The sequence below is a fragment of the Misgurnus anguillicaudatus genome, chromosome 15 (genome assembly GCF_027580225.2).
Source record: "Misgurnus anguillicaudatus chromosome 15, ASM2758022v2, whole genome shotgun sequence".
NCBI lineage: Eukaryota > Metazoa > Chordata > Actinopteri > Cypriniformes > Cobitidae > Misgurnus > Misgurnus anguillicaudatus.
In genome coordinates, this window is record NC_073351.2 from 23,534,762 (window position 1) to 23,551,942 (window position 17,181).

The following is a 17,181-nucleotide window of genomic DNA, read 5'->3' on the forward strand; positions in this document are numbered from 1 at the left end:
CACAAGATGTGTTAATTTAACACATTCGTTTTAAGAGTGTAACACTGCTATTATATATTTTCCCTTACATACATACATATATTGCACGAAAGAAGAACATTTAAATAAGTATGTATGTATGTATATATATATGTGTGTGTGTGTGTGTGTGTGTGTGTGTGTGTGTGTGTGTGTGTGTGTGTGTGTGTGTGTGTGTGTGTGTGTGTGTGTGTGTGTGTGCGCGTGCGTGTGTGTGTGCATAATTGGCGAATAAACCTCCTTCTGATTCTAATTCATACATCCATGTGTGCATACACCCTTGCTTAAACACAGTATTATACATGCAGGTCCTAGAGATATAAAGAGATCAGCCAGACCTGAAGATGGTGCTGTGTAAAAATATATTAATGTGTGATGTCAACTGGAAAATCAAATACTCAAAGCTTGCAAAGTCCATCAGGCATAGATTTCCAAACACTAAGGTGTTGGTGTGGCTTCTTTTAAATGTCTATAATGCAAAGACACATTTAAAGTTAAAAATCATGCTCTATGAAAATTAAATTCAGGTCCCCTAAATAAATGATCTAGCAGGTTTTGTTGCATAACTATTACCCTGCCAGCTGGCCCAAATATAAACTTTACTTATAATTGTAAATACTTGCTAATAGCAATAATGGACTAATGGTCATATGCTAGGAGTTATAATTTATGCAAAATTGTAATCACCCCAAAGGCCTAAAATTACAAGGCCTACAAAGCATGAAAAAATATATTTAAGCAAAAGTTTTGAACAGGAAATGACTGGGATTAAAAAACAGTGTAAACTTCCAGTCTATACAAACTAATGTATGGTGCAGACAGTCCAAAACTTAACCCTGCTTCTGAATAAACATACAACTGCATCTATCCTGACTTTCAATAATTAGGAAAAGACAAAGTGACTATGTTGCAGAGTAAACAGCATACCACAGCCTTTTCTAACCACAAGCATAATTTATCAGTTAAACTTACAGGACAATTCTGTGAAACATGAAGATTTGCTCTGTCAGCGTGTTTGACAGGATCCTCCAGGGGATTCATAAAAAAGCAGATCCGGATAATTACTGAATCTGCATTTAGATATGCAAGAATTCATATCCAAGTAAGCAAAACAAATTTGATTAAACTTTAAAAAGAGAGTAAGCAAAAAACAATTATTTAGGAACATATTTATGAGATGAAATTGATTTTCTATTATGGTTTCTTCCTTCATATCATTTCAGTCGGAAGACTGGAGTTTGAAGATCAGGTTTATTTAAAATCTCTCTTTTTATTGTCTTCATCTTCCTGCAGGCAGGTATTTGGTGCAAATAGCATGTAATGGAAATTTTTTAATGGACCTGTTATGGGCCCAGGATACAAGTTATAGTAGCCCACCCATAAATATGGCTTTGATTTATTCACTGCAGGGAGCTGATGCAAGTAGAAATACACTCGACTGGTGTGCGTTTTATTATTTGTTAAAATTACAAAACTAAAGCACGGTTACAACAAGAACCAATGATATTAAAACTAATCGACACAAAATAACCTGAGCTGGTATATTTAGACCTCATTATCGTAAAAATCAAACACACATTTTAGCCAGTACTATATATCGCCAGAAATCCACTTACAGTTAGTAGGAGATAAAAATGTGTTTAGTGAACTCGTGCGGTTTAAAGCACCATGCTCTGACTGTGACGTCACGTGAGTTTAAATTGAGGCCGCGCGCGCCAGAGGCAGAAACATTCAGCAACAGTGTCGGACTGTGATGAGCTGCAGCGCGATGCTCTGTCAACACGGGTCTGATAACAGTACGGCGACATAAATGAAATGCACTGATTGACTATTTTTGATGTAGTCTGAGATTAATAACGAGAAAGGGGAGACTTTGAATCTAAATAAAGCGATGGACGATCAGCACAAAGCGATTTTAAACAAGGACAGATAAACTGAGTAGAAGGTATGTCGCTTTTATTTCGCTTTTGAAATGTCGTTAGTCTACAACATGATACCTGTATTAAAATATTACAATATTTAGGATATTGATATGTACATTTTACACGAAGATCATTTAATGATAACAGTTATGAATATTTAATCTAATAAAATGTCTGAAAGTACTAAGAAAGCCAAATTACAGAAATTAAATATTTTTTGTCATACCGAAGACTTGTTATGTAAGCAAGCTTTCATTACGATTTTGACAAGTTGATGCCTTTATAAACCTCACCTAATTATAAGTTCAAAGTTTAATGTTCATAAATAATTATTATTCATAATAAATATGGTTAATTTTGGACCATACTGTACTGATTTTCAGTATACGCTTAATTTATTAAAAAAAATAAGTGACCATAATTCTTTACAATACATAATTTTAGCTAATTTTTTGGCGACAGGATCGATTGTGTATGTCAGTTTGGTCATCCTACATTGCTGCAGTCTGTATTTATTTATGAGCGTGGCAGAATTTCTTATACAGTCAAAGTTGATGTACCGAGTTCAATATTATACTGCCTGTGATTTAAAGTCGCTTTCATTCACTGCAGCTTTCTCTGGATTCAACTGTAAAGCACGGGATAAAGTCGGATATGAAAATAAACTACAGTATTTTCGACACTAGACGTAAATTACATATTTGACAGAATCTTATATCTGTCGTCAAGCATGGGTGTACGATACTGTAAATAATCTTATAAGTCCCACCAGTCTCCACAGAATGCTCATTCAGTAATGCTTTCATCTTCAGTATAAACAGTAACTGATATTCACGAAATGACTTTACGTATGTTAGGGATTGACAAATATATCAAACGTTTGTTGAAAGATCAGTAACTGTTATTTTACATCAAAGACATAGAGCATTAAACGAGACGACGCACTTACCGATTTATAGCGCAGGTTTTTTTTTTCATTCATTACTTTTGATTGAAAGTTTTGATCCAATAGGTGGCGCTGTTGAGCAAGCTGTAGGCAAAATGCCAGCCTTACTGTCCTGTGCAAAACCAAAACACTCATTCTGTTCTGCAAATATGTATCTATAGTAGCTTTATAAGGTATATGGTTTTGAGTCATAATTGATAGTTTTCATTTTTTTGCTTCATAACACCTGCTTGATATGTTTAACAAAATATATGGCAATTCAATGTTCATTATCCTACATACATTTGTTTACATTGCTGTGAGCTATATTGTGGACAGTTGTGAGCTATTTTATAGACATTGATTATGTAGACATTTTCCCGATCTGAGCTTTATACATAGATTCGTTTTTTTTTAGTAAGTATGTAATTTAAATTAAATTACATTAAGTTTTGATTGTATTATTTTTTTGTCTATCTGTTAAAATTTGACATTTTCTTATTGAGAGCTGATATTATTTAGAACACCAACCCAAAACTCTGACACAAACAAATTACATAAAAGCCCGACGTTGGATTTTTGTCCACTCAAAATCTGCAAGATATGCAATCAATTTTATAAGGTGGTGTAACTTTATGAGTTTAGTTACAGCAAATGTCTGCACAGTTTCCTTTGACTAAGACTTTTTAAGATTTGTTTTCCCATCTGTCTGGCAAAGCTAAGAGTATGTTTGCCTGTGTGTTGGTTAGTCAGCTTGCTTATACTGCATTACAGCCATCTGTCAAAAAGTCATAAATGCACATTGCCAATACAGTAATGCAGTTTTTGTTTCCAGTCTTGAGCTTTTAGCCTAATTAAACAGCAGTCTTGTCGAGAATTCATTATTCATAGATATACAGTCATAGATATTCATCAGTTTGCTGCTGGTTTTCTCCCAATTATTCCATTTAAAATAATCTAAACACCATCTATTTACATTATTTCATCTATAAATACATATATTTTGAACTAAGCCACATAATTTTGATCTGGTTATACATTGATTCTACAGTTGACATGATACAACGTTTCAGCAATAACATTTAAATGTGATGCCCTCTTTTTGCAAAATTTGTGATTAAGCACAAATCAGAAAATAATGAGAATTCTTGATGATGTTGACTGCTTGTACCCCTTACCTCTAGTTGAATGAATATGACCTTGATGTGATGTGTTGTGAGTGCTGATATGAGGCCAAACCTCTGTGTGAGGGAGTGAGACGGGAGACGCAAAACAAGCAGAGAAATCACCCTTGCTTTGTGCAGCACCACCGGTCTGTGAGCTCTGATTCGTCCTGACAGCACTTAATGACAGGAAAGCAGGCCGATTTGTGCTTTAATTTTCTGAGCTGTTTTGCAAAGTGAAGTTTGAACCAAGGGCAAAGGGAGATTTTTTTGGGGGGGCTTTTTCTGCCATTGCCTATAGACTCTCCAGTTTACAGTCTAGTAAACCCTTTCAGCTGGAAATCCTGATGTTTGCTTCAGTCAATAGTGTTAATTAGTGCTGATTAATGAAGGAACACTCGCTGCACAATACTATTAGTTGTTTGAATTCCCACAGATGAAGGGGAACATCTTGCTGCATTGCTTGGTGATTTAAGTTTGAAATTAAATATAAATTCATGAATCTTTTTGCATATTTCTCAGATATTTCGGCTTGAAGATGTTTAGATAAATGATGAGACTTGTTTTAATTAGTTAGGTATTGGTTCTGGCAGTCCATGGCATTGTAGTTTTCAAATTATTAAGGATTCATTAGTATTCTGTGGCAATACCGGCTCAGATCAATGGAGAAAATGAGCTGCATCCTTTTGTTTAAGTATTCAGGTAGAAAAGGCTTATTTATTTTTATACAGCCTGGTTAAATGTAATGGCAACAACGCAAATCTAACATTACAATCACAAGCCGTTGGCCTTTTTATACTTGATGTCATTATGAAGTGTGAGTCGAGATAGATATTTAGATGCTAATGTAAGTGAAAGTTTCATGGCAAAGTCTCAAAAACATATTTTGTTTGTGTGTGGTGTTGGTAATCTTTAATGTTCAAAACATTGCAATGGAAACTTGATGAGAAGGGAATGTTTGTTGTGACCCTCATCAGAATCTCTCCTAGTCTCATTTCCTCGATGCGCACTTGCTTATTTTCTTGTCATATTTACCTGTAATTTGTATTAGACAGACTCAAAAAGGGACGTAGAAAATGCGAGCTGTTGGATATGTCACATATAGAAAGGATGCTATAGAGGTAATAATAGTGAAGAAGTTGAAATCGATTGTTTATGTTCCTGTGTTGGATTCTGCATGGTGTCATAAATTAGATAAGATTGTTTTAAGTGCTTTGCTGCCCTTAAGATTTATCTCTTACTGCCCTATCACTGCCAAACTCACTTTATAAGAGGAACAGACTGAAGTAATTATCATCAAAAATGTCTTGCCTTTACCGAAACGGTATAAATATATAGGCAAAATTAAAAACTCATAAGACTGTCAAAAATAAGAGATGTTAAACAGATTGCCTTTGCAGACTTCAACATTAAGTGATTAATGTAGCAGTGGACAATTAAAGTGATAGAGGATAATCTACCAAATTAAAATGGGCATATAAAATTGGATCCAGTCTGAACTTCGCTTTATCATAAATGTCTGGGTTTTATCTAGTTTTGTATGTAAAGCTGCTAGTTTCAGATTTGAGACTGTCCTTCAAAAACGACGACCTCATTTGTGCAAGTAGCTTATTGCGGCATACAGTTAAGTTTTAGGGATAAGCGCCCCCTAGCAGCCAGCAGCTTATTCCAACAACCTGTGGTTACATTTAAAGGTTGTTAGCGCAATATGTAAGGAATAATTGATGACGGGGCGTTGAATTATTCGAAAATAATGCACACCAAAGGTTTATGCGACACAACGCGAAGTGGAGCCAGTGTGCATTTTCAATTAATTCAAAGGCCTGGAGTCAATTATTCCGCTTATACAGACATTGCTATGGTGGTTATTTTAAGACTTTTGACAGGTCAGAATCAAAATAAAGCATTCAACAGCCCTGTGGTATACAGGTTCAATGGCAAAAACGGTTTGGCAAGATGAGAAATTCAAAAATCTTTTTAAAAAACTTGTTTTAAAAGCCCGCATCAGGTTTATTTCAATGCACATAGTGTATTTATGTTAATTTTATGCAATAAAAAATACATTTGCACAATTTTTATGAAAGTTAAGACTGAATCGACCTGAAAATGTCAAATGGTATAACTGCCAATTGCGCCAAAGAATGAGAAATATTAAATATTTTATCCACCTTGATGGCATGTAAGCGTAATCATAAAAAAATAATTTTAAAATATCATTTTATTACACTGTAAAAAATCTGTAGAAATTACAATGTTATTGCAGCTGTGTTGCCGGTAACTTGCCGTGGATTTGGATTTATGTTATTTACTGGCAAGAGTTTGTTCAAAGTTAAATAAATTTAAATATTAACAATTCTTTATCTTTACAGAATAAAACTACACAATAACAGCCTCATGCAAAGCATTCTGGGAACCAGACATCATCATCAACCTTTTTCTGTTTTTTGCTTCAGCTTTAGTTTCCACAAATGTTTTGCTTGATGCTGTTTTTTAGTTTTACTCTGTACAGACAAAGACTTGTAAATGCTTAATATTCATTTAACTTTGAACAAAATGTTTCCAGTAAATAACATAAATGTAAATCTACGGTAAGTTACCGGCAACCCAGCTGCAATAACACTGTAATTTCTACAGATTTTTTTTACAGTGTAGTTATTTCTAAATGTAAATTTTAATGCTTAATATTTGTCCTGACATATCCTGAAAACAGCTCTGTTTTTTAAATAATCTTTGACAAATTATGTAAAAATGTATGTAAAAAAAATCACATTACACTTAACAAGATGATTATTTTTTATTCTACATTTTTATGAATATATTTATATTTTCATTTAAAAAAATTCTAGTTATACCAATTGACACAGACCGGTTACACCACTTTTTTGGTGTACATTTTTGCATTTATTCCCCAAATATTCTTTCAAAATGAAATAAAAACTTCAAAAAAGAGAACGTATTCAAGTAATCTGCAAATTTATTTTGAAATTTTAACCCTTTTACATTTAATTGAACCATATGGACACAATTTCTGTCGGTTTAAATATAAAATCATATCCCAATAAATGTCATCATTGCAAAATTATACCCCATTCTATAATTTCATACCCCAAAATATAAGTTTCACCTGCTTCTGGCATAGGCGCTAATTTTGTGAACGCATCTGTGGGTCGTATTTAGGGGAATGGACAAACAACCTCAACAGTTGTCTGGGTTGGAGGATAGTCTGTCTTTTTCCATGCAATAAAAGTGAATGGGGACTAGAGCTGTCAGTCACTAACCTTCTGCCAAACACACTAATGCCCACTATATATATTTTTTATAGTGCTAAGAAACCCTATATAGCATAGTAATCTCTGACCTTTATTCTGCAAATCACACTAGTTTCTCAACGAGCTGCCTGTTAGATGTTATTTTAGCAAAAGCTTATTGAACATTATACATTGAACAAATACCCAGGGGCCATAGCCGGAGCATTAGGAAATGTTAATGAAAAATATAGAGCCATTAGCTGAGCCTTCTTGGGTCAGTTTCTGCTCTGTTATTGAAAACCTTGATGTATGTTTCTCATTCCCTCTATGGGGTATACCGTAAGGACAGCCACAGCTTTCCAAACTAAATTCGGCTAATTTATAAATTTAGCATTTATAAGAGTCATGCCAACCATATATTCATTACAGAGAACTATTCTGTACAGAAAAAAACTATAGCCTTATATTAAGGGGCATCAAAATGCACAGTATGCATAATGTCTATACTTTATTAATCAGATTTTTTTACTGATGTAGGACTAGAAAAAGTGAAATCTAATCTAAATCATTATTATAAGCTTATATCGTGAACTGTACTAAGGTAAAGAGAGTTTTTTGTTTTATTTTTAACCAAAAAGTTTGCAGCTTTTAAATGGTATGAGGCTCTCTGTTGGGGTTTTTCCTCCACTGTAAAGTGTTGAAGAGCGCAGCACTGAATAGCATCAATAGGATCGTAAGTCATTTTATTAATAACCAGAACAGCTTCTTTCAATAGTGTGAAAAGGTCTGTAATTATACCTTATGCTGCAATCTGGAGCAAGCGCTTGCCTCATGACATGGAGAAAACATCTGTAGACAACCAAACAGCTTATATTTACAGTTTTTGGACTATAGTCCTAAACATATTAATAATTAAACAGTTATTTATATTGCATTTATTCAACTGAGCACAAGAAAGGGGAAGATTTGTATAGCTGTCTACGAATGTGTACAATAGTCTCAAATGAAATCAGCCATCAAAGGCTTAAAGAAGTATTTATAGGAAAGATTTCTCAAAGTTTAGTGACCCTCTGTCATACGTTTGTGTTTCAAGCAGGGGCGAATCTTTGATTTTAGTCATCTTAGATACATTACTGCAAAATGCAGAAGATCGGAGTTCAAAAAGGTTAGCACAGCGAATAATCTTTAGTAATCATATTTATCAAAACATTTAAAGGGGACAAATCATGAAACTTCCATGTTTAAGTGATATAATTGGGTCCCCAGTGCTTCTATCAACCAAGAAAATGTAAAAAATACCAACCCAGTAACTTAGTTTTGGTAAACCATTCTTTGCAAGCATGTGAAAAAATAGGTAATTGAAATTTGGCTCCCCTTGTGATGTTAGAAGGGGATATTATTATAATAATACCACCCCTTTATCTGCACTATCCTACCATGTCACTGCCATTTAGTGCAAAGAGAGAGAAAAAATTATTGACAGCACAATTGTGTTTCAATTTCAGCAAACCACCATTATGGTGATCCGTGTTTGCTTATTTGCATTTAAAAGGACACATCTAATACTACACATGTTTGCTCACACCTACAAAGTGGCAATTTTAAACATGCTATAATAAATGATCTATATTGTATTTTGAGCGAAAACTTCACATATTATGTACTCTGGGGACACCAAAGATTTATTTACATCTTAAAAAAGTCTTGTGAAATGTCCCCTTTAAGACAAATTACATGCATACTGTATTTAAAAAATATAAATAAAAAAGATCTAACTTGTTTTCTCAATATTAATAAATTATAGACAACAAAATTGTATCACACAAAACTTGAATTACTGATTTGATTAAATTGAACTTAACTAAACCTTTTACTGCACTATTAACCTTGTTCAACTTCTAGCCGGTCTGCTATTGTCCATCACCGACTAGGTAAGGAAAATTGAAAAAGTGAGGATTCAGGGTAAGATACTGCATTCTGCTTACTGCAGACACAGTTTTCTGTAAACGTGGAGAGAGAGGCATCGCATGATCTCATATAGGGTCCTGAATAGCCTATGAGTTCATGGTAGAATAGAAACAAATAATGATCGTCTGCAAGCGTCTTTAAGCAAAGCTAATTAACAAGCACTGATGTGAGCTTATAGAGAGACTCAATAGCGCTTGTCTGTCCGATACCAACTCCACACCTCTTAGCTGCGGCTCTGCAGGCTGCTGAATAATGCACTCATCAGGTCTTTTCCAGGCCGTTGTAATGACAAGCGGCTCTCCCTTGAGAATCCACTGACTTTTTACAAATACTGCTGATGGCCCTGCTTACATATGCCACTTATCTGAATCAGAGAAGTATTAACATACAGGCCTGCATGGTCCTCTCGAGATGCCACGTTAGGAGGATTCATCATGGTTGTGGAAAAGAAATGAACTTTATTGTATGGCTATGTTTCGTAAACGGAGTGGCCAAGAGTCACGTGTTAATGCTTTATATAAATCTTTCTTTATATTGAAAGGTTACATTAATGCAGAATTGAGCAGCTCACAGAACCAGGCCATCTGTAGCTGTTGAGTTATTGCATCATTTTGGATTTGGATTGAGTTGGTTATTCATTAACATTACAGGCCTCTAGTTATGGCACCCATTACGAGCACTATAGCCCAAGGACTTCATGCACCCTTTATTGTAAACCAAGAGTGCCCCTGAATTGAATATTATATGGGAGTCATAATTTACCATTTCAATCCCAGAGAGTGTGTCCCCCATTAACTTTATGCTTTTTAGCTTCAAGCTATTTCTGTCTCTATACTCACAATGGAGAGACCTAAACAAGCTCAGTGTAGCATGGATCTGTCTAGCTCGGCTTTTGTATTGTATTGTGAGACATCTTAATGGATGCACCGAGGGGTACGACTATCATAGAGTGATGCTCTGTTACTCTTGGTACTTTGTGTACTTTATGCATCCTGTTTGGTTTGTTGATTTCTTTTAGTTCATCATTCAGTGTAGCTCTTCAGTTGGAAATGCACAATATATCAGGACCAGTTCAGTGATATGAATGATTTGGTCTTTATTAGTCTTCATCATCCATATTCGATACTTCTTAGGAGATTTTGGATATTTATTTATTGTCTACCTTAAAGGAATTAGTAATAGATTATAGCAAAGAAATGGCATTTTTTAAAAGCGTTGTCCCTTATGTCTGATCCCAGCGCATATGTAAGGAATTTTGCACTTTTATTACTTGCTTAAAGTTAATATAAAATTTACTAATATTATTTTAAAATGCATCATTTATTTAGGATCTAAATTATGCTTGTTCTAAATGCTTGCTGATTTTTACTATGTAAATTTATCTTTTTTAATTATGAATATGGAATTGAATTTAAAATGGCTATAAATCACATGCAAACTTGCATGCAAGAGCTCCCGATCTAGCTGGGGCTCAAACTGGGGACCTTCTTGCGCTGAGGCAACAGTGAACCCCTGAGCCAGTGTGTATATTATTATAATACATGATGTAGTATATTTAATCACACAGGTTTTATTAAATTTTTATTGATTTATTAAAAATAACATGGATATTGCCTGCTTAATATACTTTTATGTTATTGGCTATAACATGAAAATAATTATCAGCATATAGGGACACTCCACTTTTTTTAAAAATATGCTCGTTTTCCAGCTCCCCTAGAGTTAAACATTTGATTTTTACCGTTTTGGAATCCATTCAGCCGATCTCTGGGTCTAGCGCTAGCACTTTTAGCATAGCTTAGCACAATCCATTGAATCTGATTAGACCATTAGCATCGCGCTAAAAAATAACCAAAGCGGTTCAATATTTTTCCTATTTAAAACTCGACTCTTCTGTAGTTACATCGTGTACTAAGACCGACAGAAAATTAAAAGTTGTGATTTTCTAGGCAGTATGGCTAGGAACTATACTCTCATTCTGGCATAAAAATCAAGGACTTTGCTGCCGTGACATGGCTGCGGCAGGTGCAATGATATTGCGCAATGCTGAAAATAGTCCCCTGGTATTGAAAGTAACCAAGGGGACTATTTTCGGGCAGTGTGTAATATCACTATGCCTTCTGCAGCCATGTTACGGCAGCAAAGTCCTTGATTATTATGCCAGAATGAGAGTATAGTTCCTAACCATATCAGCTTAGAAAATCGCAACTTTTAATTTTTGTCGGTCGTAGTATACAATGTAACTACAGAAGAGTCAAGTTTTAAATAGGAAATTTTCAATGGATTCAATGGATTGTGCTAAGCTATGCTAAAAGTGGTAGCGCCAGACCCGGAGATCAGCTGAATTGATTCCAAAACGGTAAAAATCAAATATTTAATTCTAGGGAAGCTGAAAAATCTGAATATTTTCAAAAATATTAAAGTGTCCCTTTAATATGGGTGCATTTCTCTCCGTGTCTTACTGTTGAAGGGTTTGTGTTCATCTGTTTCACATCACAATATGTACATCTCGAGTCACAATGACTGATGGTTAAGCCTTATAGCTGTGTCTGAACTCACCATACAGTTTTTCTTAACCCAGCATGCTCTCTCCTCCAGTACGGGTAGCATGATTGGTAAATTACTATTCTCTGCACAGGCTCTGGTAGTCGTTAGAGTTGAACCCGTAGACGTCTCCATCACTCAGGAGGGAAGACATTAGCGATTCTGCGTGAGCCGCTTCACTCCACACCCCGCAGGAAACCTCTTTCTTTATTTTGTTAATATTTTCTCTGTGAAATGGTAAAAGACTGCACATTGGCTGTTCATTTGACTTGAGTTGTCTAGCAGCAGGACCAGCATGGAGTTTAATTTCCTCGTCTAAACCCTGCTGGGGCCCTGTGGCTAGATCACCTGGGTGGAAATTGCTTTTAGTGTTCCCTTCTGTCCCGTCCCAGGCCAGACAACAGTGCTCAGGGACATCTCAATTGAACCTGTAACGTAGAACGCTCCGTCTGTTTGATGCCATCCAAATGTCTAGGGCGGAGAAAAAAACAGTTCTCCATTATCTCCAAAACGGAGTCAGTTTTTCGAACTTTTAATGAAACTAGCGGTTGTTAAAAAGAACTGGTGTGAGGTTTTAATATTTCAGATGCATTATAATGAGCTTCCAGTTATATATACGCACAATGGACGCACGTATCAGCATTCTGTACAGCCAATTATATTTTCCTTTTAAAATAAAGTCTAACATCGCTGGTAACGTACAGATATGCAGCCGGCAAACCTCTAATACTTTGTATTCTATTCACACATAGGAAGTATGATAAGGCGCCTTCGTGATTCTGAAAAATGACCTACTGTGACCTTTAATAGCATGTAGTGCCACAGGCAATTTTACAGCTTTGTTATTCTTTCCTGCATTGCAATATGTTTGTGTGTATGTCTGTTGACACTGATATTTTCCCTCTACAACAACATACGACAGCTGCCTGCCAGACGCATAGATCCCTGACCACAGAGGAACATTAGCGTGATAAAATTCTTACTTTCAAAATGTCATACTTTATACCCGTAGCTACATTTTTGAAAACCACAGCCATCGTATTCAGTTCAAAGAGCCGCATTATTGTGCATGACGGATGCTTTCTCTTTTATTGCAGCTTTGTTTTATACTCATATCCATGTCTCAGAGCCAGCGGTCAACAAGAGCACCGTGGGATATTAGATTAGCTTCAATCATGCCGAACAGTCCTGTTAAAATGTCTTTATTTCCAAACTCTGGGTTAGGTGGGGGCGCTGTGCTCCGCCCCCCCACCCCCTCCCTCCACGCCGGTGGGTGTCATGAACAGTGATGGATCTGTTGCGTTATTGGTGCGATGCGCCACTATGTAAAGCTCCTTTGCTTATTCAGCAGCGGGGTGTTTAGCCTGCAATCAATGGCCGCTATAGGCAAGGCCATGAACAGGGAGCTGTTAAAGCTACACCTGGGACCTGAGCTGCCCTATCAACAACACCTGCCAGTCATATAAATAATTCAGTGATCTCTGACCAGGCCACTTTAAGCCCTATTAGTCTTGGTTATGGGTGCATAAGAATGCAGCAGATCTTTACCGCAGAGCTTAAGGTAGGGGGGCAGGAGACCAGCTAGCATTCATGGATTGTCCCATCACCTCTGTGTTTGGAAAGCATTGAGGAACGGCGGTAAACACGTTTGTTTGGTGGTGCTTAGCTTTAAACGGTGCTTGACTGTACACGTATGGGCCACCTCAAGAAATCCACTGTTGAGATATTAAGGTAAGCTTGAATATTTTTTCATAAAATATTTGACACTACCAAAGTATTTGTTGCAGCTTCCACCAAGTCACAATTGCTTTAATTTGCACTTTGACACCTAACAAGGAATTCTTGAAGTTTGGCTGATAGACCTTTAATTTAAGTTATTTAATTCGAGTGAAAGTGCAAGATGGCTTCTACCCAGTGCACAGCCCATTTAATTATTAATTTCGAGGAGTTTTGGAAATTCATTTCATAGAGGAATGTCAGCAAGCTCTATCACGTTCATATAATTAGTAGTGCTGGAATTCACGCAGTTGGGCTTTAATTGGCAGTGATTGTGAGGAGCTGGGCTGCATGGGTTGTTTAATTGGAGCCTGAGTGATGGCAGTAATGGCTCATTTGTTTGCCTGTGTGCGGTGTGGGACCCCTCATAATGACCTGTGTGGAGGGATCCGTGGTGAGAGGGGAGAAGTTGGGAGATTAATAGCCCTACCTCACTTTGCACAAGACTGCAATAACACTCTAGATGATTCTTCCAGCATGTTGTTCCTTCTATCCATGAAGTAGATCGATTTCTAATAAAGCAAGTTGTGAGAAGTGTGAATGCATATTTGAATTAGTTTGTGCTTTACATTTATATGTTCTTGAAATAGCTAGTGGTGGAACATTGCGTTTGCTGCACAAAAGGTTTTGGGTTTGAACCGCAGGGAACACATGTACAGATAAAATGCATACCTTGTAAAGTCACTTTGGATAAACCCAGCAAGCGATTTTGCCTTTAAAAGACATCTAAAAGCTGTCCAAAACATCAAGACTAAATCAACACAAAATTTGGGCTGTCAGTAAACATTTTATAGACGTCTAAACACAAACACCTTGTAATCACTGTTGACTTCGGTTACATGATGGAGTATCATACCTCTCGCAAAAACGACATGTAACCAAATAAGTGGGTTACTTACAGCTGGACTGTATCAGGTCTATATTTAACCTAGACGGTAAAATGATAGCTATTGCTCGCTGGGAAGAATGTTTGTAAAATGTTGTATTTATGCATTTGGCAGATGCCTTAAAGACAACTTACAGTGCATTCAAGTTTAGCCAAGTTAAATATATAGCACTTTTTACAATGTTGCATTGTTTCGAAGCAGCTTTACCTGAAAGATGAAGAAAACAAAGCACAGAAAATTGGAAAATTATTTAGGGGTGTATATAGGATAAAATATTTAGGGCCAGATTTACTAAACGGGCAAATTAGTGCGAGAGCGTGATTTCAAAAAAGCACTGATGGGAGTGGTAATATCTGCATGTAATTTTGTGCCAACTTGGCGACTCAAGCGACAAATCGTGTGACTTTTTCTGGCGTTGTTGGAGACTTTTGGAGACTTTAACGTGAAAGCGCGTGTCGTTTACTCTTCTCAACAAGCAGCTGCCGCTGCTTCCGAAGGCTCCACCCCCATCCCAAAGCACTCACAGGCGGCCTAGTCCTCGCACAGCAGACCAGAGCCGTTTCTCAATGTCAAGGATACTTCCTTGGCAGAACTAGTCCTTACAGGTCACTTCCTTCAGAGGCTAGGTGAGGCTACTTTTAAGCATTCGGAGAACACGTTAAATGGAACAGGCTAGCAAGTGCACGTCATTACGTCATTGCGTGATTGAAAGGTGTGCTTTCGGTGCTGCGCGCATAGGATTGTGGGTGATTTCAGCGCGTGAAGAGCGTGAAGGATACAAATGTGCATCCTTTCCTGTATATGGGATATTTCTCGAACGAAGGACTCAGTCCTTGGCTGAAATTTCGAGGATCCTCGACATTGGAACAGTCCTTCAACGGACGTCGATGACATAGCATCCTCGAAATTCTAGCTTCCGAAGATCCTTCCTTGACATTGAGAAACGGCTCAGTTCTCTCCCAGCTGCAGTCAGGGAAGGAGATGTGGTTAATCTCTCTGCTTCCAGACGGCATAATCGTGCATGTGGGAAGCCGGAGCTGGCCGATACCGCAATGTCTTACATTTATGGCAGGGTGTAAATGTAAAATGGTCTTTGAATAAAATAAATCCCTGTACCAAAAATAGTTGGCAACACTGCACAGGTGCAACAACATCTCATTTTCATGACCAACGCAATCTACTAAAAGCAGCGCAAATTAGTTTAGGGTCGCAAATAAGCAGAGCCGATGATCCTCAGGTGCGGGTGATCTGCTAACGCCTGATGCGCTTGAGTTCAGTCCCACGGACATCGCAGCTGAAAATGCGGGGTGTGAAATCACAGCTAACAAAGCTGAAATGAACCATATGAAAAACATTAAGGGTTACAAGAAGTTTTGAAACATCTGGTATTGTGTGATCCCAGTGACTCCTCTTTAATTTCCTCCAGCAAATTAAAAATAACGTAGCTTGGCAAACAATATTTTATAGTTACTCAGGCAATCCAAATAAATTAATCTGTGTGGAAAAAATCTTTTCCCCTCTGAAATCTGCTATTCATCCTCCTAGAAGCAACAATTGCAGCCATTTCGAGCGCAAAGTTGTTTAAGACATGCTAACGTTATTTAACTTTATTTAACTTACGTTAAATAAAGGCGCAAATACCACTAATTTCACAAGCGCAAATCTTAGTGAATTGCATTGCGTGAATCATTTAAATACTCTTCTCCCATAAATCTTGTGTCTTAAAAGAAAACTCCTAGAAATGCGTATGAAATAGGGTCAGTCGCAAAAATAACTAGTCCACACCTTTTCACCCTATCCACTGTGGGTAAATCCAGACAGTCATATTTTAAGGCTAAAATGATGGTTTGGGCTGGCAGTAACTGTTAGTAAATCTGGCCCATAGTATTTTCTTTGACTATAGGACATTTAGTCAAGCAGTACACCCTAAAAAATTGAGGTGCGTTTAACCCATGGTTGGGTAAATCTTGCACAGAAGCAACTGCTGGAACAACTGCTGTTTCAGCTTAAATGTTGGGTTGTTTCAACCCTTGGTTGGGTAACAACTCAGCATAGGTTAATTTATAACCCAACATTTGGCATTTAGCAGACGCTTTTATCCAAAACAACTTTCAAAGGTTAGGAAACAATAAAGCAATTTGCTATAGGGAGGAAATAATACAAGAAGTGCTTATACCAAGTTACATGTTTTCACTATTATAAAACAATACCTGTTGACTGAGAGAGATAGAGAGAGAGAGAGAGAGAGAGAGAGAGCCAACTGAGGAACACTTGTTTTGTGCATTCCTTTTATTGTAGTTTTTGTGTAACGCCTAGAATCTCCAAAGACTTATGTGGTGCTCAAGGACATTGTAAAAGGAGGACTTTAGCGATGAATTGAGCATATATATTTAATAGTCTGGGTTCGGTAAATGGAGTAAGTATGTCAGCTCTATAAAACCAGGAAGACATCAACCTCACCCTTAGTCTTCTAAGTACCCCCATCATACGCCATATTTTACACACTCATGTCATGTTCATAGGTTTTCACTTCCCTGCCGATGATGCAATAGTAACATTAAAGGTTAATATACCATAAGCATGCAAGTTTGACCTTGACAAAGTCAAAGTTTAGGGAAAGCGACGTAGCTCAGCCTGTTTGCTGCGGTGGATCAAGTCAAAATGTAAAGATTGGCCTCCATGTTGAAGGATACCGTAGATCAGTGCCTCATTCGTTTCTTCAACCGGACA

The 17,181-nt window shown here is 36.9% G+C and overlaps 1 protein-coding gene across 2 annotated transcripts in view; it reads left to right on the top strand.

The window, feature by feature from the left end:
- Nucleotides 1-1,774: 1,774 nt before the first annotated feature.
- Nucleotides 1,775-17,181, top strand: part of megf11 (multiple EGF-like-domains 11) — a 155,222-nt gene continuing 139,815 nt past the window's right edge. For both annotated transcript variants that reach the window (XM_055174098.2, XM_055174099.2), the window contains exon 1: nucleotides 1,775-1,963. The gene's annotated coding sequence lies outside the window, so the exon portion shown is untranslated. The remainder of the gene's footprint in view (nucleotides 1,964-17,181) is intronic.